This window comes from Dermacentor silvarum, chromosome 8, assembly GCF_013339745.2.
Source record: "Dermacentor silvarum isolate Dsil-2018 chromosome 8, BIME_Dsil_1.4, whole genome shotgun sequence".
Lineage (NCBI taxonomy): Eukaryota > Metazoa > Arthropoda > Arachnida > Ixodida > Ixodidae > Dermacentor > Dermacentor silvarum.
The window spans coordinates 13,021,551-13,043,612 of NC_051161.1; the positions used below are offsets into that span (position 1 = coordinate 13,021,551).

Below are 22,062 nucleotides of genomic sequence, written 5' to 3' on the forward strand. Positions count from 1 at the left end.
TCCAATAACTGCGGGAATGACGAAACCAATGAAGCCGCCCGATTTGCACATGAAAGTGGCCAATGTGTCTTGATTCCACTTTCGCGAACAGACGCTGCGGCTGGGCTGCGATTGATGTCCCGTGAATGTGCTTTGCCACTGTGAGACTCGAACACTTTCACCATGTGTCGTTTGCGTTCATTGTCTCCGGATATACGGATGCATCTACCGCCTGGATTACCAAGACGTGAACAAGCCATGCTGTACCGTCTGTGGCTTGGCATTCCATTTACAAACTCATATGCCTTCCTTATTGGAAGGCAGCCTGCCCAGCTCCATTTCTTCCGCTTAATGTCAACTAGAATATCGTCTACCCCCGTTTGTTCTCTGATCCACACCGCTCTCTTCCTGTCTCTTAACGTTACTCCTAAGATTTTTCGTTCCATTGCTCTTTGTGCGGTCCTTAACTTGTTCTCGAGCTTCTTTGTTAACCTCCAAGTTTCTGCCCCGTATGTTAGCACCGGTAGAATGCAATGATTGTACACTTTTCTTTTCAACGACAGTGGTAAGCTCCCAGTCAGGATTTGGCAATGCCTGCCGTATGCACTCCAACCCAATTTTATTCTTCTGTAAATTTCTTTCTCATGATCAGGGTCCCCTGTGAGTAATTGACCTAGATAAACATATTCCTTTACAGATTCTAGAGGCTGACGGGCGATCCTGAATTCTTGTTCCCTTGCCAGGCTATTGAACATTATCTTTGTCTTCTGCATATTCATCTTTAACCCAATTCTTGCACTTTCTCGATGAAGGTCCTCAATCATTTGTTGTAATTCTTCTCCATTGTTGCTCAATCATATGCCTTCCTTATTGGAAGGCATATGTGTTTGTAAATGCAACTAAACTGCCGGTGCTGTGGCACTCACCCGGCTACGCTTCCGCATATGCTGCGGGAGTGCCCAGTACAGTACACACACATTAACACCACGAGCCTCTCGTTGAGGTTGCATGAGGTTCTGCGGAGCTCCGCCCTCGACGACCGAACCAGGGCGATCCAGCACGCCCGTGAGGCGGCGGCGAGGCAAGCCCTCGACGTCCCCTCATGGGAGGCTTAGGCCCGGCCATCTTAAAGTGCTAGTTTAATAACGGAAGCTTATTCCTCCTCTTCCTTATTGGAATGGCCAACAGCCCCACGTGCGACATGTGCAACAGCGATGAGACGCTCGAACACATTATCTGTGTCTGCCCGAGCTATAATGCCGAAATACAAGTGTTGTGCAGAGTACTGGACCAATTGGACAATCGCCCACTAACGGAACTAAAATCTTTAGGTCAGTGCCCCGAACGAACATCCGCTCGGAAGGCCTTACTCGCGTTACTAAGGTTCGTGTGGTCTACGGGCCTTCACGATAGAATTTAGGAACGCTGCCCCCTACCGCTCTATAGTGTAAGCGGTTTGTTTGTGCTCGTCTATCTTGCTCTCTGTCGCCCCTTCCACTCTCTTTCTCTTTCCACTATCTTTCGGGTGACAATGTATGTACACCCTTGCAATTTTTAAAGGCAAGCTCTATATCTAGGGGAAATCGTATATGGCTAGGCGAAATCGTCCGTGTGCAGAAAACTATCATCATCAGCATTGGCTCGAGCGTCGTCGTCTTCTTCCGCAGCTGGCTCGTTGGCGCCCCTCGGGCTGCGCTCGTGCCACTTTTCCCGCGTTCGTCGTCGTCTTCTTCTTCCACAGCTGGCTGCGTTACCGCTCATCATTCCAGCGTAGAAATTCACTTCTTTTTTGTCATCGTAATGGGGAGGCTGCGTTTAGGGTGTATGAGCCATTGCTTAAGGGGGTATGAGCCATTCATTGTCTTACGTAACGGACGTATTTATTTTGAAGCAACTTAATTTCGAAGAATCGCATACGGCAATGGCGTGCGAATGCTGCTAATGCGGCAACGGCAGACTGCGGGTATACCGTCAGTGACGTCATTCTCTCCGTCGCCGCCGAATGTGCGTGTAACGTCATAATTGAGAAATACTTTAATGAACCCTCGGGATTAACCCATTGATAAACACCGAGGCCGTAGGTTTCTTCACTGGTTAACCATCTTCACGGAGTGGAAGGGCCGACGAAGTTTTAACAATATCGCTCATGCGTCGGCCACTCGGAGTGTCAGCGGCCTTTTAGCGACGAGGGTCGGGGGGATGGGTGAAAGTATGCGCGGGTGCGCCAGGCGAGTTACAGTTCAAATGTCATCTGCTGTGCTGTTCGCTTCAGGAGTGCTCCTAACCGCTACAAGGCCGCTGACGGTCGATGCATGGTCGACGCTCGCGCGATATTTTTTTAAGAATTGCAAAGTGTACGTGTATGTATGTATGTATGTATGTATGTATGTATGTATGTATGTATGTATGTATGTATGTATGTATGTATGTATGTATGTATGTATGTATGTATGTATGTATGTATGTATGTATGTATGTATGTATGTATGTACGTACGTACGTACGTACGTATGTATGCATGGCATGCTATAATGTATGTATGTATGTATGTATGTATGTATGTATGCATGCATGTATGTATGTATGTATGTATGTGTGTACGTATGTATGTATGTATATACCTATGCTTGCAGCTATATATGTGTTTGTATGTAACAATTCTCAGAGCCCAATTTACTCCTCTTGAACCATCAAAGCATCACTTCTGATTGCGACAAAATAAAATGCTATACACAAGATAAGCCCGGCAAGCATAGAAGAAAACAAATGTTTCATTTTTATTCTACTGCATGGCCGCGTCTGAACGTCGGCCAGCAAAGTTAGACGAAATGTTTAGTCGCGCAAAATACCGAAGATATTTACAGCAGCGATCATGTGGAGTCTAGCAAATAACGCACAGAAACAATAGACCAGAGGTCACTGCTGAGCGGCCACGTGCTGCGCTTATGGTGGTTGGCGGCGGAAGCCGCGTCTAACAAGGCAGCTTTCCGGCGCCAGAAGAGCGGCTTTGCTCGGAATCCCTACTTGCTTGGTAATGAGGGCTGTATATGCAGCTGTATTCTGTGACATGCTTACTTCTGGCAGTGAGTGTGGCTCCGTAGATCCCCAAGCATGCTTCTTACGCCGTGTAGAACGCGACAGACAATTATGCAACGTCTCCATGCGAAAAGAAAAGCTGAGAGATTTGACATCTGCGGGTGGTTGTATCGCAGCAGTCCAGAGAGAACCATCTTATTGGGTGGTCGAGAAAGGGCGCTCTGACTGCATTCGCTTAGTTCTCTCACACTGCAGAAATCCGTCTTGGAACAACCCGAAATGCTTCCACCGACGACGTTGGAGAAATTGCGAGATCTGGCCTTTTTTCGGTCACCTGAGCGCTGTGCTGAGTCTGTCAGCACGCTTTTGACGGCGTGGGCTCGGCCCTTATGGCGATTTCAACATTGTGTTGTAACTTCATGCTGTCGGCTCGGCCCTTATGGTGATTTCAATATTGTGTTTTAACTCCGTGCTGTACTGCTTTGTGGGCCTCACGTCGATGATGGCGAAGCGGCAACGTTTGTATTTCTTAGTTGCCCCTCAACTTATTTCGAGTTGAGAGGCAAGCATGCAGTGACAGCAGCTTCGTCGTAGTGCTCAGAACTCGCCGTTGTGGCGCAAGGTTGTCTTACAAGCAACGGCTACTCTAGTGGACGCTTTCGTAGCCCACCATGTTTTAATGCGAAAGCATTATATGGCTCATGAAGCGGAAAATACGGTGGCGTGGCCGTAGATGTTACAAAAAGCCAAGTGGTCACTGAGACAGGCCGCGCTGGTGGCCGGTCAATGTCGCACGGCGCTACCAGTCGGTGCGGTTGTTTCAGTGAGTTCTGTCGTGCGCTCCGATGAACGAACCCGTCATGTGGTCACAGAGACTGACCGCGCCGGTGGCCAGTCTATATATAGCGCTGCGCGCCGCGGCGCTGCAAGTCGGTGCCGTCATTTCGGTGAGTTCAGTCATGTGCTCATGTGGACGAACCTCCGACTTCAACTTCTCCGTCAGTAGCTGCGCCTGGCTCTTTTGGACGTCCACGCAAGTATGCGAACAATGCCATGGCAATGCTTTCGCTTTCATCCACGTAAGGAAAGCTCAGTGCCCTTGACTTTTGTCTCGTTCGCGCACTGCGATGCTATGTGATGCGGCGACGTTCAGCAAGGAGTCACCTGGAAGTTGCCCTCTGCCACAGCTGACTTCCTTCCTTGTCTCTACTTCATAAGTTACCTACCATTCCGGTGGCGCGTCCTTTCTCTGACTCAAATCTGGCGCGCCTAGGAATTCGACTTGCAGGACTGGATCGACCACCAGAATTTACCATGTTTGTGTATTTATTGCTTACGTGAAAAATTTCCCACGGTGAGCTGCGCGAGGACTGCTGTATTCACAAATACTCGGCAGAATCGGTTGACAGATGTTATACGAAGCTACGTGGTCTGAGGTCAGCACATGGTAAAGAAAAAATTGGACAACCGTTTATCAGAATAACCTAATAATACCCGGTGATACGAGATATGACACGTGTGAGCGGCAGACCCGGAGTGGTCGTTCAGGCCTGCCGGAAAGAAAAAAATTGGGCAACCCTTCCTCTGAATAACCTAATAATACCTGGTGATACGATATATGAGACGTGTGCGCGGCGGACCTGGCGTGGTCGTTCAGGCCTGCTGATGTGCGTCTTATAACTAGCTGTGTGCTTACGTTTCTGCGGTAGAGTGCTATGCTCGATCTTCAGCCGCTCCTGTTACTTGTGATGCCGATAGTTATTGGCAATCAAACGTCCACTGCGCGGTGCTTCCACTCCTTCTTTAATGGCTTGCACTGCGAAGGGTATGGTAGAGCGGGGCGTCCCCCAAAGCTCCACCTACTGAATTTCACCTTTGCACGCTGTTCAAATTTGATTTTGGATGTTCACGTAGACGCCACTACTTCCAATTTCGGCGACTACGACGTGCCAAACGTAGTTGTCCACAGCGAGCCACAGGGTGCTCAGTCAGCGGACTCGTCGCGGCACCCCGTGGTATAGCCGCGGTATCTACGCTACGTAGCAGCCCGATGCTGCATGCAACTGTAGTGCGTAAGAACAGCGTTTGCTTTGTGCACGACAGGGTTTGAGTGCGCGCTCGCGCTCACTTGCTCCAGTCTGACCATGCTACGGGGGTGCGGACCGGCTTTATACTGCACCAGCTTGACCGACGGATAGTAGCCACACACAAATTGGTTATGTTAAGTATTATTGCTGTAAAAAAAATAAAACATTATGCGAATTATATGTGCTCCGGAAACATGTATAAGCGAAGCTTTCACTTAAACAAATTGAGCAAGAATAAAATATGATATACTCCACAAAGTACTGCCTATATCATGGACAGTCCTAGCTTTGAAGGTATTTTGTTTGTCGTCTAGCCTCAAGACTGCTCAAGACTAAACCTTTCATGTCGATTTTACTGCAGCTGTTCTCTTTCAGTTATTCCGCTATAGAAGTTCCAGCATCGCACTTATTGAACTCTCCGTTGCATCCATGATATCTTGAAGCTGTTTCGTTTTCTTTGTTTTTGTCATTCTTGTTTTGTCATTTCTTGTTCCTTTAATAATTTACTGCAGTATTTTAATCATTTGCTGCAGTTGCAAATGACAGCCGCACAGTCGGTATAGGCACGGGTGTTGCTCCTTTTTATCTGAACGATCGATCAGCTTGCTATCGACTACCTGTAAATGTTTCAGGCTAAATTACATACACGTAAACTGAAAGACACGGTGAAGCATTTGCATGCCGCAGCGATCCCAACGGGCACGCTTACAGGGGTCACCGTTCTCGCTCTAAAGGTACGTGATCGGTGTAAATTTGTCATGTGTGATGTCTTGCTTGATTTCATCGTGCTCTGTCTGCTATGTTTAATTCGCTGCATTTTACAAATCGCATTTTTCGAGCAAATGATCGCCGGACACGTTGAACAGTCCTCATGTTGTGTTAGTTTAATAAAATTTCGAACAAGGAAACCTTTCATTGTAACTCACTATGAGAGTTTAGATGTTGCTTGTGCTTTTCTTGATGTGCTCTGTGTCTTTAAATTCGACACAGCAAAAATGGCCAAGTAAGCCTCCTTTGGAATGCATAACGAATCCAAGAAACGCTTACCTTCGTACAAGAATTGCATTTCGCACGCACGCACGCACGCACGCACGCGCGCACGCACGCGTACACACACACACACACACACACACACACACACGCACGCACGCACGCACGCACACACAGCGTATGGCTAGCGGCGACGACTTTATCGTCGTTGGACATTATACGGAACCTCACGGCGACGGCGATGGCGACGATGACGACGACGGTGACGACGACACCGACGGCAGAAATGCGCTTGGAGTGTCCATATAATTGCTATGGCAATAAAAGGGAGCACAGATACACAATCACAGTCGGTCACTTTCCCCGCCTACTATCACCGCACCACACATCAGGCTACAGCCGCTTGGACAAGTCTGTTGTCCCTAAAAACTGCAACAGTGCCCTCACCGCCCTCCGCTGCGATAGCTTCTGATATCGCCGTTCTAAAATTATTTTCACAGGTAAAGGTATTTGGTCTAAGCGTGCCTCTATGGACAGATTGTTGATACATCATGACAAAATAACTGAAAAACACCGTAATGAAAGTTAGAAGACATGCCATTCGCACGTGTCAAAACTACCGAACATCTTTGTGGTTATGTCAATGGCTTTTGGTAAGCGATAAGAATTGATTTAGTGCTTCTGAAAATTTATCGGCATTTTCTTCTTCAGCTACTGATGTCGGTAACTGATTCCACTCCTGGATTGCCAAATGCAGAAAGGAAAAACGAAGTAGGTCGGTGCGGGCAAATGGTTGACGAACTTTAAAAGAGTGGTACAAGCGTGGAAACATTGCAACTGGCGTTGTTATTATTGTGGCAGTGTAAGGTGTAGGGTTGGGATATATCTTATGAAAGAATATTAAACGAGACGCCTTCCATCTTCTTTCTAGTGTTGCAAGGTCAAGGCTGTCTTTGATTTTAGATACACTTGAATAGGAAGAGTAATCCGACACGATGAACCTAGCAGCTTTGTTTTGTAATGATTCTAGCCTGAAGTTATGTATTGTTAAGAAGGGTATTGTTAAGAAGGGTATTCTAACACACATAAGGGCGTTCCTAAGGGTGGTATAAACGATCATACGGTTGTCGTAGCTCATGCCGAAGCCATATATTGCGTTTCTAACTACTTGGATGAGCTCCCAGATAGCATTACGCTAGTTGCTAGACAAAAATGTATGCATAGGTTCCAGTATCTGAAGAGCTTCAACGTAGAGGCTGCGTTACACGGTGGGCAGAATGTTTGCTTTCCACTAGAAGTTTGTGGATGGAAATCCAATTAGTTGGAATTATTCTACGACCTATGTAAGGATTATTTTTCGTTTGAGAGTAATCACTGATATTACGTAGTATATGAGCTGTGAATGTAGTAGAGGCCTAAATAAATAAGACTTTTTTTTCTGTGGAAGTAACTTGTGACCAAAGCTATGGACGCCTCATACTTTACACTTTGGAGAAGGAAAAACTGAGAAGAAAACGTCACCGGTGCTTTTTCTGAGTTGCAAATTTGCCACGTTCCGTTGCACAAAATTCAGCCCCTTCATCTAGTAAGTTCCGAGCCAAGGAGAGTGAAATGGGGTCTTGATTAGGATAGAGCAGTGGGAGAGCTGGTGTCTCATTAATGTATCACCCTCCCCGTGACGCATTTTAATGTATTTCTCGGAATTGTGGTTTATGCAAGGAGGCATTTGTATTCACGAGGAGTTGACAGCAGCAAGGGCATTGATGCGAACAAAATGGCTTATCTCCTAAATTGAACACAAGCGCTCATTGCTATTTCCTACCTAGATGCAACCGTACAGATTACAATTGCTTTCGGGACTTTCCTTCTCGAAAAGGGAACCCTCTTCCTGTTTGTTTCTTTGTTTGCTTGCTTGTTTGTTTGCGAGTCACGAGATCTCGGACGATTTTTTTTAGTGTTCGTTTTTAATCATTGTGACCTACGCTGGAATTTTTATCAATTATTATTGCTGTAATTTATTATTTGTCAATGTTTTACTTTAGTCCTTGTTATCTGTCATTTCCTTACTTTTTCACTTCGTTCATTGTCTGTCATGTCTTCATTAATTCATTCCTTCATTGAACCTTAAATGTCAATGTGTTATTGCCATCTTCATAAAAAGTTGGCAGGCGTTATGCCCTTTCGGTGCCAGTTGCGAACCTGCTTCTTTTCTTCTTTCCCCACTGTCACTTGTATTAATTATTGAGCGCAAAGCCATTCAGGAGGAATAGACGGAACGACAGGGAGGTTAGCCAGTTCCCAGACCTGTGCTGGGGTCAGGGGAATGAAAGAAAATAGAAAAGAGATGTTACAAAAAAAAGGAAAGAAGAAAAAAGAAAAAAAAAACTGTCAGCCCTTCCACTGGGGTGGAGATGGAAGACCAACGAAGCTGTACTATGGTGTGAATTATGCATTTCCAATTATGACTATTAAGATGTGATGGTGTAATTGGTTATTTGAACTATTAGAGAATGAGAAATATATATGATCTTATGGTTTTGATTTATTTAGTGACCACAGGGACCATGGCCTTATGGTCGCTACGGTACACCGCCATAGGGTGTACGGCAAAGGTTGGCACGTTCTTCATAAACACGTCACCAACGCCGCGTGCGTTCGGTGCGAACGCGGGCAAAATGCCGCCGCCGTCGACAATAGTTGTGCCCGTTGTTTGTGTGACCGCACACAATAGCTGTCAAAACGCTGGCTACGTGACGGAACGGCTAAACGCCGTTGTCGACATTGTTAGGGGAGAGGCGGGCAAGAGCCCAGAGAGAGTCGGCGCCACAGGCGGCAGTGGCTGGCAGGGCTGCGCGCATGTGTCGCAGTGGGAGAGATGATGATGATAAGTGGTTCTTGAGGGAAAGGGAAAGGTTGGCACCCTTTCCCTCAAGCAGTGGGAGAGCGGGCACGCACACGCAGAGTCTAGGGTGCCTCGATGCCCTCCTCGCCCACCGCTCCCCTTCCACTGGGAAGTCGCGTTTGCTCTCCGCCATGCGTTGCTGCCCGTGAAAGCGCGCGTCCTTCGCCCTCGCGCGCTTTCACTCGCACATAAATTACAGTGCCTATAATATATATTCTATGCACAGTACATAAGTCGCGTTTGCTCTCCGCCATGCGTTCGCTCCCCGTGTAAGCGTGCGTCTCTCGCCCTCGCACGCTTTCACTCGCACATACAGCATACGGCCAATAAGAGTTTGCAACACCATGACATATTATCATGGCGAAAACATTACACTACTTTCGGTGAAACACGTTTCACTTTCCGTTGTTCTTATCCGGTCATATTAAGATGATCAACCCATTTTTTTTCTATTGCCGGACGCGACCATCGAGAGTGAGCCCTTAGCAGCTTTGCGGTAAAAAAAAAAAAAAAAAAAAAAAAACGAAAAGGAAAAGAGAATCGGACAGTTAAAGCTGTCCATAGATAGTCGCCGCGAGAAGCGCAACAACGCTTTAAAGCCTTCTGTGCTGAGGACGGTCTGGGCCAGTACCCTTTCCTCCGACAAAGGGCGTTTGTCAAGTCGTTTGTCTGGGCCAGTACCCTTTCCTCCGACAAAGGGCGTTTGTCAAGTCTATCTAACACTCTTGAAAGTTCTTTCCTGGGCGCACTGAAGTGGGGACACTCATAGAGAAGTGGGAGATTGTTTCCTCCCAGCTAAAGTTATCGCATGTAGGGCTGTTGGCCATTCCGATACGAAATGAGTAAGCATTCGTGAAGGCCACGCCAAGCCACAAGCGGCACAGAAGCGTCTCCTCAGCTCCAGATATTCCTGACGGATGACGGAGCTGTAGATTCAGATCCAAGTTGTGGAGACAAGCGTTGATAAATTCCGTCGAGTTGCACTGTGTAAGTGTAAGTTCACGTGCGAGCGAATGAAGCCCTGTAGCTGCGTCTGTTCTGGATAACGGAATATCTACATAGTGGAGACCATCATGAGCAGATCGGGCGGACTCATCTGCAGGGTCGTTTCCGTAGATGCCGCAATGGCCCTGTATCCACTGATACGCTATGTAGTGTTTTTTCTCTATTGCGTGATGATGAAGAAGTCTTATGTCAGCGACTAATTGTTCATTCGGTCCATGACGAAATGGCGACATACTGCACTGGAGAGCGGCCTTGGAGTCGGAGAAGATTGACCATGCCTGTCACGGTTCTTCAATTACGAACTCTAGAGCAGCACGGAGAGCGACGAGTTCTGCAGCCGTCGATGAAGTAAAATGCGATGTCTTGAATTTTATGCGGACGGACTTGGCGGGAATAACCACTGCTCCTGCTGAGCTTGCCGAAGAAACTGAACCATCCGTGTAAATATGAAGATGTCCGCTGTGTTTCTCATGCCGGAACAGTAGTATGGCTTGTTGTAGGGCGAAATATGACGACTGTGTTTTCTTTTAGATTCTAGGAATGATTTGGAGGGCTTCGAGGGGATATAAGCACCACAATGGTAATGGTGGTCTTGCTGCAGGCGTGAAGTTCGAGGGAAGCACTACACGATGCGAAGCAATATTATCGCTGAACGCAGAGTGTGGCCTTGAAGCAGGAAGTGAGGCGAGGTCGTGTGATGGAATGCGAGCGAAATGCCTGATGCGCATTCTTAAGGCATCCACGCGAATATATGTTGTGATTGGGTGACCACGCGCGATGACGACAGTCGCTGCTGAAGATGCACATCTCGGAATGCCAAGGCATATCCTCAGTGCTTGAGCTTGAATCGACTGGAGGACGTGTACGTTTGTTCTTCGGGTCCTGCCCAGCACAGGTAAGATGTAGCGCATGAAACCGAGGAAAAGTGGAGTATAAAGTTGACGCATCGCTCGAACAGATGCACCCCACAATTTCCCCGCAAGAAATCTTAGCACGTGGGTGATCATGGTGAGTCTCTTTTTCATGTAGGCAATATGAGGGCTCCAGCTAGACAGGTTGCGATCTATTATTACTCCCTGAAAGCGATGGGTCTTCTCATAACTAATAGCCTGTCCATTCATTTTAAGGACGTATGGCCCATCGCCTTCCGCGTTAAGGCAACCAGTGAGCACTTCTCAGATGACAGCTCTAGTCCCCGTCCATGAAGGTAGTTTGACGTCAGGGTAGCCACTCTCTGAAGCCTGGCACGTACGTGTAGACGCGTCACCCCTGATGCGCAGATGCAGATGTCTTCTGCGTATATCGACAGATGCACGGACCGCGGAAATACATCAACATGGCCCATGAGCAGTGAGGTTAAAGAGAGTGGGGCTTAAGACTCCACCTTGAGGCACACCGCGACAAGTATAATCAGGCTTCACTATTGTAATGAGAAAATTATTATTGTAATGAGCAAAACAACTGTAGATGACTTGGTTATAACAGCGGGTTAGAACGCTTCTTCTCTGTGACCTTATCACCGCAGAGCTCGACGTGTATGAACCACCAGACACAAATTTCACAAAACTTGAAAAGGCATGTTATAAACTAATTTGTCAACAAGCTTTCTTTTCAAAGTTTCATTACATAGTCTCCTGGATTTGGCGTAGGCTACCGCTGAGTCAGTCAGCATCTCGGCGGATATCATCATCATTGTCATCATCATCAACATCATCAGCCTTTATTTATCTCCACTGCAGGACGTAGGCCTCTCCCTGCGATCTCCAATTACCCCTGTCTTGCGCTAGCTGATTCCAACTTGCGCTTGCAAATTTCCTAACCTCATCACCCCACCTAGTTTTCTACCGTCCTCGACTGCGCTTCCCTTCTCTTGGTATCCATTCTGTAACTTTAATGGTCCACCGGTTATCTATCCTACGCATTACATGGCCTGCCCAGCTCCATTTTTTTCTCTTAAAGTCAACTAGAATATCGGCTATCCCCGTTTGCTCTCTGATCCACACCGCTCTCTTCCTGTCTTTTAACGTCAGGCCTAACATTTTTCGTTCCATCGCTCCCTGTGCGGTGCTTAACTTGTTCTCGAGGTTCTTTGTTAACCTTCAAGTTTCTGCATCATATGTTAGCACTGGTAGAATGCAATGATTGTACACTTTTCTTTTCAACGACAGTGGTAAGCTCCCAGTCAAGATTTGGCAATGCCAACCGTATGCACTCCAACCCAATTTTATTCTTCTGTAAGTTTCCTTCTCATGATCAGCGTCCCCTGTGAGTAATTGACCTAGATAAACGTACTCCTTTACAGACTCTAGAGGCTGACTGGCGATCCTGAATTCTTGTTCCCTTGCCAGGCTATTGAACATGATCTTTGTCTTCGGCGGATATATTTGTGGATTTAAATGGAAAGGTTATGTGAGGGTGGTACCGAAACGTACCAGCAAAGACACTTATATAACCTTCGTATGCCTACCGACAATGTAGTGCCACTAAGCGCACCTGTGTGCTACTAATAACAAATAATATCTAAAAACCTGGGCGTATAACGTCTTCTCATAGGTATTTATAAAGCACATATTTCTGTTAATGAGATAACGCATTAGCGGATTCCTTGATTTACACGACTTTCTTTGATTCGGCCATTTGGTATGTGCCCCTAGATGTGTGTCCAACCTTGGCCAGTCCTCAAAAATGGGTATGCGCTTATGGGACGCAAGAGGGTCAAAATCATTAAATAGAGTTGGATATGTGTCGTACTTTTCTGGGCGTACCCTGTCATGACTATTCGTCAGTGAACAGGCATCGTACGTCACCTTGGTCCTCCTGACATCACTGGGAAGACCTCTCACACTGTTATATTTGGCGTTTGCATTGCAGTGTAGCTTGTGAATGGTGTAGTGCATAAATGCGAAATATCCATGAGGTTAAAGTGATGACCTTTGCGGTGCATAAATATAAACATTGAATGAGACTATAACCACAGGATGGGATTAAAGTAAACGTAATTGTACGCATTGCCATTATCTTTGTAGTACTCACCGCTTCACTGAAGCATTGCTTCACATAGATTCTAAGATTTGCGTTGGATCATAAAGATTTTTCTGTTCTTGACCTTACTATCTATAGCAGCGAAAAAAATCAAGAGAATAACTTCACAGCAGAAACTGCAGCATAAGGCAGCAGCATATTCACGTCATGAAGAACAATCCAATTATTGCATATACAAACGGGAACATTGGCAACAATGTTCACAGTTTCACAGACACACACGCCATGAAGCGTTCATCATCACATTGAATGTCTTGGTAGGGTACTCGAGCTTTCAGGGCTAGCGCTGAAAGCTATATTAGCTTGATAATTTGTTCGCGGTGAAAATACTGCTACTTATTTCATGAGGTTGGGGCGGAAGGAATGCGGTCAGCAGCATTGAAAACCAAAGCCACCTGAAGCTTAATGCCACCACCAAAATCACCTGCTCAGACGTCAGTCTCCGGTGCCCCTGTAACGAACTTTCTGGTTAAGGTGTTCCTGGAGCCTTTGCCTGCAGAGAGAAGACGTAGCTCAGCCGTCATACTTAGAGAAGCGTGGAAAAACAAGACTTACAGGAGAATAAATTTACGCTGTGAAAAGTGAAACGATCACTTGATATGAAAAATTTCACATCTGTGCACGTAAATTGTATACCAGTGCTATCTTGATTCAGAGTTCAATAAATCAGTAAATCTATCTATCTATCTATCTATCTATCTATCTATCTATCTATCTATCTATCTATCTATCTATCTATCTATCTATCTATCTATCTATCTATCTATCTATCTATCTATCTATCTATCTATCTATCTATCTATCTATCTATCTATCTATCTATCTATCTATCTATGTAATCTCCCGCTGCCACGAACAATGTGTTGCCAAAATACCCGCCCCATAATCTTTACTATACAGCAATCGTATTTCTCTTATATTTATTGAAGTGAGCACTATACCTGACCACAAGCTCGCAAACAATATCGCATGAGATGTGCTTTCTTGTTTTGTTTTACAAACTACTTTTCTCTATGGGCTTCTATTTCTTCTATTCGATTTTTTAAATTTTTTTGCATGCATAAAGGAGCGGATTGTGCTTCGTTCCATAGAGCACCTGCAACCTATGGCGCACCTAAGAGCCCACTGCTCGTGGAGCTACGAGAAGCAACTGCCCAGCCCAGGCAACAGCACTCCACGCGCTCTCGTTACGGGGTCCGACGCGAGCGCGCGCGCCGCCCCTGGTGAAGCGAAGGCGAAGCTCGCAGAGCCCCGGCCCGCCGGGTTTCTCCCGGCGGCTCAGAACGCGACGGGCGCTCGTAGTGTTGCGGTGGCGTGGTGCTGCTACGCGCAATGAGCCGTCTTCGGCCGGCGGAACACTGCGCCGCCTGAAGCCCGAGCGGGCGCTCGCGCCCGTAGGAAACGCCAAGACACGGCTGATCTAGCCGTCACTTTACCCTCGCCTACGCTTTTACCCGTGTCGACCGCGAGAAGCTGCGATCGGAAGCCGTTGCGTGGATTTCGGGCTTTGCCTCGTCCACCCAGTGCGCGGATTAATCTTGTCCGGACGTGATCCTGGCTTTGGCGTTCCGTTGTGTGCTGGCGACCGTGAACGAGCGTCCCTGTCGCGGTCTTGTGAACTTGCCTTCCAACTCATTATTACGGCGACACCACTCCGCTCAATCCTTCCAGTGGCATATACTCCTGGTCACATCGTTTCTTTTTCTCCTTTCAACTGATCGTTCCCGTGCTACTGGACCTATCTGTCATCTGAGCCTTGTATATTCAATGTGACCAGCATGCCGCCTACTATGGACAGTTCATCCGAAGTGGATTATGGCTTTTGGAACCGACTACGGTGGATTACTTGTACGATGGCTGTAAGTAATACGGCTTATTCTTATTTTTGGGGGGATAGCTGGCTCTTGCCTTTAAAAAAGTGTTTCTGTGTCGGTGACTCTATAATCAGTATAATTCAACTGCACATGTAGACCACGTTTGGTAGATAGTCAAAGCAAGAGGAATCACACGCAATGTTTTAGAGTAAAACAGTAGGTCCGATGAGCTATATTCGTATCCGTTCTTCCATAATCTTTTATATGCGAGTTTGTTTTAATTCCTATTTGATTTCATGCACAACTATTTCTCTACTGCCGAGTGAAATATTCAACTGTAACGTTATCATTTCCCCATTAATACATTTTAACTTCGATTAGCCAGTAGTCTGGCTCTCGTAGCTTGCGTTTTTGCTGGTGTAAGCAAATGAAATTATAAATAAGGCAAGCACTGGAGTTACTTTTTAGCCTTTGTCTTGTTTTAGTCTTGCAGACGTCGTCTTATTTGAAAGCAAGGTTACCTTGGCTTCACTGGAAAATTTATATAAGGCGTCTCCCATCGTCTTGCATAAATTCTATGAATCGGCACTGTGAGCTAACAAAATGTGACGCGTAGTGCGTACAAATATATATAAACTTCTTTAATGTAACTGGGAACAATAATGATGAGATGATATGCAAACATTTAGGTGTAATCTATTTAGTCGCGAAATTATTCATATTCTCGCCTCAGTTTTCTTGAACAATAACGGCCAATTTGCAGCCACATTAATCTCGAATGATTATCGACCATCTCGTCTATCAGGCTGTCTACCACCAAAAATTCATTCGCCAATCATGTATATTTATGTTAAGGATGACGATCATTCAAGTCACATCAGCAATTGGTAATCTGGCCTTGTTAACTGGGTTCAGTTTCTTGACGTTTATTCCTTACAACACTCAAGAAAGAAAAAAAAGAACGTGATTCAGTTACAAACAAAAAATGTTTGAACGACAAGCGATTGTTGAATTCGCGGTTATCCTAATTTACTTATATCTTCTTGGATTATTCCTCAAGTAAGCGAAATGGAGCCCAGTTACTTAAGTAATTGGTCTGAATACAAATGATTTCTTTGTTGGAGCGGTCGGCGCAGCATTAAGAATTCACTACATCCTTTCTTTGGCGTTTTTCCTGCCTGGATCTTGAGTGCGTGGATTTCCTTGAGGCCTTCTAATATTTTACTCTTTATCCACGCAGCTACCATTGAATCGCCGTAGTAATACAAAGCACCGGGAGAAAAGTACATCAAATCCGAAGGCTTTCAAAACGCCGACATGAAATATGAGCACATACGGGGCCACTCCGCTTCATGACAGGGCAAAAACGTTCAAGCGTTATATTTCAGAATCATCCGCCAAGATCTTTGCTGCCTTCAAAAAGCGCTGCCGGCTGGCTTCTTGAAAACGTGGTATAATGTCTAACATTTGCAAAAAGAGAAAAAAAAATTTTAATACAGGAAGGCACAATTGTTATTCAATTTCTGTGAAAGAGAACATACGTGGTAATGAACGTTCTCCACAGCGCCATCGGCAATACAAAATTGAGGTGCTCTTGCAAACTATAAACACACAATTGGCTTCACTTCTTCGCTCGGGCACCTTCTGTACAGGTTCTTGTCGTTCATTTATTCAGCATGGCGATAGACAAGAACAAAAGATAACTGCCCTTACGCCATGCCGATGTATACCGGGTGTTTCTGCGAACACTTTCAAATTTTTTTAAGGATTGCCAGTGACAGATAGCAGAATTCTAGTCCATGAGCTGGTCTATTCGAAGAGGCGGACACTACTTGCGCAAAAAAATTGAAATGCATAACTGACTAATTAACAAAAAATCACTAATTATGTTTTACTAATTACCTTATGGCCCATATTGCAATTTACAAATTCTAGCCGTGGAATTCGCAAGGCTGATCCACTTGGAACGAAGTCTCAGGGTGACACCAGTTTGAAGATAATAATTCCGGAACTTTGCGGAGAAATGCATTGGTGTTCCAGTTACTTTCATAATAAAACGTCGTTTTATGCATTGAAGTAAAAAAGTGATAGACCAGCTCATGAACTAGAATTGTGCTATCTGCCACAGGTCTACCACAGGCAACCTTTCAAAACTTTTGAAAGTGTTCGCTGAAACACCGTGTATAGTCTTTAAGAGGCTGCTCATAGAAGCGATGAAAAAGATTGCGCAGATCCCACGCACTCAGGGAATCGATGTTATGCGAAGCATTTTGTAGGTACCTGGCTATGTAGCGTAGTTTGGGGTTTCGCGAACCGTTTTTAGACGAACCAACGCGTTTGTGTACATTGAGTATCCCGAGCGTACGTGTCTGTAACGACAACATCGCGACGACGACCACGTCGAGGACGGTCGTATGGCGGCAAAGGGATATCACGCCGGTCGTTCGACGCGAGCTTAAGACATGACGATTGCTGGATTCTACGTGTGTAGTGGACGAGCGTAAGCGAGAGGAACATGCATTGCGACGTCTTCGGTGAATACGTGTTATGCAATCGTACGTGCATATGGCTAAATCATGCGGTGTATGTTAAAACGACGATGGCATTTGGCACTCCGGCGAAGAAATGTTAAAACACGGTTAACTAGCGCGATCATGAAGTTGGTAAAACGTCGCAGTTTCTACGCAGCGTTAATTGCTACGAGGAAAGTGGGCCGTTCCCTGAGATTGTGTAGTCCGACACGGTGCGTCAAAGCGCGAGCTGTCGCGAGCAAAGAAGATGAAGTGGCACGGTCCCGCACGCGCCGAGCGTTTCAGTATTTTCCTAAAAATGCAAAGGCATTATCTTTCCGCATGCTAAGCTCAATCTTAAATGATTACTTTTTGCACGTTCCGATCGAGACAGTTATTGCCACTGACAGCTTCTCAAAATGAAGAAAAGTGTGGAATTGGAATATTTTCTCCTATTCTTGATTGGTCGTTCTCTCTTCGCCTCCCAGACTTCGTACCGATCTTTCTAGCGGAATTTTTAGCTGTCGTTCTAGCCCTCCGTAAACTCAATACATCAACACGTTCCACAGTGATCGTGACGGATTCTTTATCTCTGTGCTCCTCCCTCACAGCTTCCGATAATTCCCCGGTTTTGCGAGCTTTCAGGTCGTTAGTGCCCCCTCACGTAGCTTTGATTAGATTGGTGTGGGTACCAGGACATAAGGGCCTTTTTCTGAACGAAATGGCCGATTCGTTAGCGAAAGCGTCCCTGAATGGCCCGGTAATTCATATCCTACCGATTTCGAGCTTTCATCATAGGGGCTAGATTTCGGAGAAAAATGATGCTGCGTGAATTTCACGCGCCTTCTTTAACAAACTCCTCAGATTTTCAGCATTTGTCGCATTACTGGAATAGCAAACTCGTCAAACGCGAATCACTTGAAGTCGCAATCACTAGACTACGCTGCAGAATTCCATTTTAAAATTTTTACCTACACAGAGCTGGTCTGGTTCCCTCACCTAACTGTCCCTATTGTGGACAACATGAAACATTAGATCATTTTCTCATTATCTGTCAAAGATATTCTGAATTGCGAAAAAGAACCTTAGAAACACCGTTCCGCCTTCTTAGATTAGAATTAAATGTTCAAAATTTACTATCATTGGGGGCCTCTACCCTTGGGCACAGCGACAGGAAGGTTGTCGATGCCATCCAGAATTACACTACAGGGTCAGAAAGATTTAGATGACAAAATCAGGGCTTAGGGTTCCGAAATATTTTTACAAATTTGATGATTAGCTGTCTACTTCTTTTTTTTTAGTCATCATTTATTCCTTTATTCTATTCAAGTCATTTGATATATATAATTATTCATTCTGAGATGCGTATATATTCCCCCATTTATGTTTGCATTATTTTATACATCTCCTTTCTAATTGTTATTTCAATCTACCCGGTTCTTGGCCAATCCCCAGAGTGGGTATGTGCCAGTAACTCCAAGGCTCTACCTACCTACCTACCTTCAAAAGAGCTGGTTGCCTTTGTAACCAGCGAAGTATGCATGAGATCAGCAGCAGATGATTTCACAAATGAAAGACTTAGGTGCTATCAAAGAGACTTCCAACCAGACTTGTACCCATCGTTGATGAAGTGTATTCTTTTGCCTCCCTTTTAGAGAACTGTTTACTGTAATAATTGCACTGTGAAGTGTTTGTTTCGTGCTTGTAGAAGTGGCTATGGCTGTTTTGACCGCTAAGTAAATAACTTAGGCGCGTATTCTTTGAATTTATAATAAATATTGTGAAAGAAAAAATCCGAGGACACCTAAGCACTTCTTCTGAGTTGTGAATTCTAAAGCATTAATGCCGAATTGAACGCTGTTGAGCGGTCCTTCGAGTTATGAACTCCACGCGGGCAAGCAAACGCGTTGAGACACTTGCATTTTTTTATTTGGCCTTACCGAGGCGCAGTTAGAATGCAGGCGAGAGCTTGCACGGCCAAGGAACGCACGGATGACACAGGCTTCCGAGAGTGAGGGTGACGTGGTGTCGTAGTGATTCCCTCTTTCGTCACGCAACACCTGGCGTGCTATAACTGCTGCCCATGACCCCTTTCGCCCACTCTGCTCCGTCGAGGCGCGCTCGTGACGTGGCGTCACAGCCAATGGGAACTCCGTCGAGGCGCGCTCGTGACGTGGCGTCGCAGCCAATTGGAACTCCGTCGAGGCGCGCTCGTGACGTGGCGTCGCAGCCAATTGGAACTCCGTCGAGGCGCGCTCGTGACGTGGCGTCACAGCCAATGGGAACTCCGTCGAGGCGCGCTCGTGACGTGGCGTCGCAGCCAATTGGAACTCCGTCGAGGCGCGCTCGTGACGTGGCGTCGCAGCCAATGGGAACTCCGTCGAGGCGCGCTCGTGACGTGGCGTCGCAGCCAATGGGAACTCCGTCGAGGCGCGCTCGTGACGTGGCGTCGCAGCTAATGGGAACTCCGTCGAGGCGCGCTCGTGACGTGGCGTCGCAGCCAATTGGAACTCCGTCGAGGCGCGCTCGTGACGTGACGTCACAGCCAATGGGAACTCCGTCGAGGCGCGCTCGTGACGTGGCGTCGCAGCCAATGGGAACGCCGTTGAGGCGCGCTCGTAACGTGGCGTCGCAGCCAATGGGAACGCCGTCGAGGCGCACTCGTGGCGTGGCGTAGTAGCCAATGGGAACTCCGTCGAGGCTCACTCGTGACGTGGCGTCGCAGGCAATGGGAACTCCGTCGAGGCACGCTCGTGACGTGGCGTCGCAGCCAATGGGAACTCCGTCGAGGCGCGCTCGTGACGTGGCGTCGCAGCCAAAGGCAATGGGAGCTTAAGTGCCGTTTCGCTGCTACTGTGGACAGACGCGAGGCTTTTTCGCTCGTCGGCCATCTCACGCTTCTGCATAAAAAAAGAGCGATCATTACCTAGTAGCTATAGCACTGTGCTGCTGTGCTCCTCGGCAGAGGTTCTTTTCCACCATTGGTCGCACATTATTTTCTTTTTATTGAAGCGAGACGAGACAGGAAGTTACCAACCTACCTGCTTATCGCGAAGTGCCAAGAATGAGGCAAAGAAGGCTTCGCATTTAAAAAAGAAAGAAAACACGTTTGGGCGAAAAGATTCCCAATAATTTCTCTTTTTTCCATTATGCCGTTTCTCAACAAGACTCTAAACTCAAATCGACGGAAGCTAACTCTATCTCAACGGGCACAACGTTATGTTTTCCTTCTTATTTTACTATCGCGCTCTCCCTTTCCACTTCTGCACTCGCTAACCCACGCTTGCTTGTCTTCTTTGCCTTTACTGCAACGTGACCCACTGGGCGTCTGAGGACGTCAGAAGCGGTGGACTAAATGCCGTGCAAGAGGAATCGCGCATTTTGTATTCGCTTCGCGCCTTCTCTGTGCGAGTCTTTCATAATGCATGTGCTTGAAGAACGTATTACACGTATACCAGAAAAGAAGACCAACCAAAGGTACAGGGACTTCGCTTCATACACGCGTGCGCTTTTTTCTATTTTTGTTCCGGGCAGACACGTTGTGTTCGCATTGCGTCGCGCGAGGTTGCGCGGCAGTGGCAGCACTCATTCTGGCGTTCACGCCCCCGAGTACGTTTCGCGCGAGTGCTTTGGAGCGCGCCTCGTAACAAGATTGAAGGCAGCCTCGGTCTGTCCTGGTCGGGCACTTAAAGTGCTTCTCGCCATTGATGTCGCTCTCCGCTGGCTGCCTTTAACGCCTGGATAGAACGCTGCCTTACAGCCTCATGCATTGATGGATGCGACTTTGTCTGTGCGGCTTGCTGGGAGCGTCCGTGTTCTTTTTTACTTTTTTATGTTTTAATCTGTCTTGAAGCTGTTCTGTAAATCTTGTTTCGTTTATTTTCCTTCCCTATAGCTCTTCGCGGCGAAAGATTTCCCCTCACGATAAATATGCGCACTTGCTTGTTGTCGAAGTTGTACTTTTTATTCTCTTTACGTTGCGCTCCTAGAACTTGTTTAATTAGGATTATTAAGCCCTGCTGAACATGAAAATTGCATCGTATAATCGGTCTTTTGATTCATAGAGCTTTTTACGTGAAAGAGTGGTTCGTACAAGGCTCCAGTATGAGCTTTCACTGAAATTCGCAATGAATTAGCGAACGAGCACAGGCTATTTACATCGTTTATTTTTATTTTTTTTACTTGTGAAGTCTTTGCCAGTTCACTCGCGTGTTAACAGACAGCCCTGGGTGCAAGAAGGCTACGCTCTTTCATGAAATAAAATGTATGTGTGTATTTTTCTTTTTTACTCTTGGTGATTTCCTTCGTTCATTCATACAATCCTTTGTTTGAATTCTTGCTTGCTGGCTTGCTTTTTTTCCTGCTACCCTCGCTCATTGGATCGGTAACCGGATATTCATTGGCGAAGCTTTTTTATCGCATTTCTCCAGCCACCCTTTAACGCGTACTGATTTTACGTGCTATTATGAAGCTACATAAGTGGCGCAGCTGCGCAGATGGAAACGCATTGGGAGTGCTTGCTTGGTCGCCGGTACAGTATTCATCGCTGAGCTCTATTCAAGGCTAACATTTTCATTCGAAACTTAGGCGAAAAAGCCCTTTTTATGCACATTACATTCCAGGCGTGTAACCACTGACTGAAGAACATGTATATCTTTCTCACTGGTTAGCATGTATAACTTAGGTGCAAATGCAAG

General features: G+C 46.3%; 1 protein-coding gene across 1 annotated transcript in view; it reads left to right on the forward strand.

Annotated features, from left to right (window-relative positions):
• The first annotated feature begins 14,338 nt into the window (after positions 1 to 14,338).
• Positions 14,339 to 22,062, forward strand: part of LOC119460640 (suppressor of lurcher protein 1-like) — a 141,185-nt gene continuing 133,461 nt past the window's right edge. The window contains exon 1 of the mRNA XM_037721672.2: positions 14,339 to 14,900. The gene's annotated coding sequence lies outside the window, so the exon portion shown is untranslated. The remainder of the gene's footprint in view (positions 14,901 to 22,062) is intronic.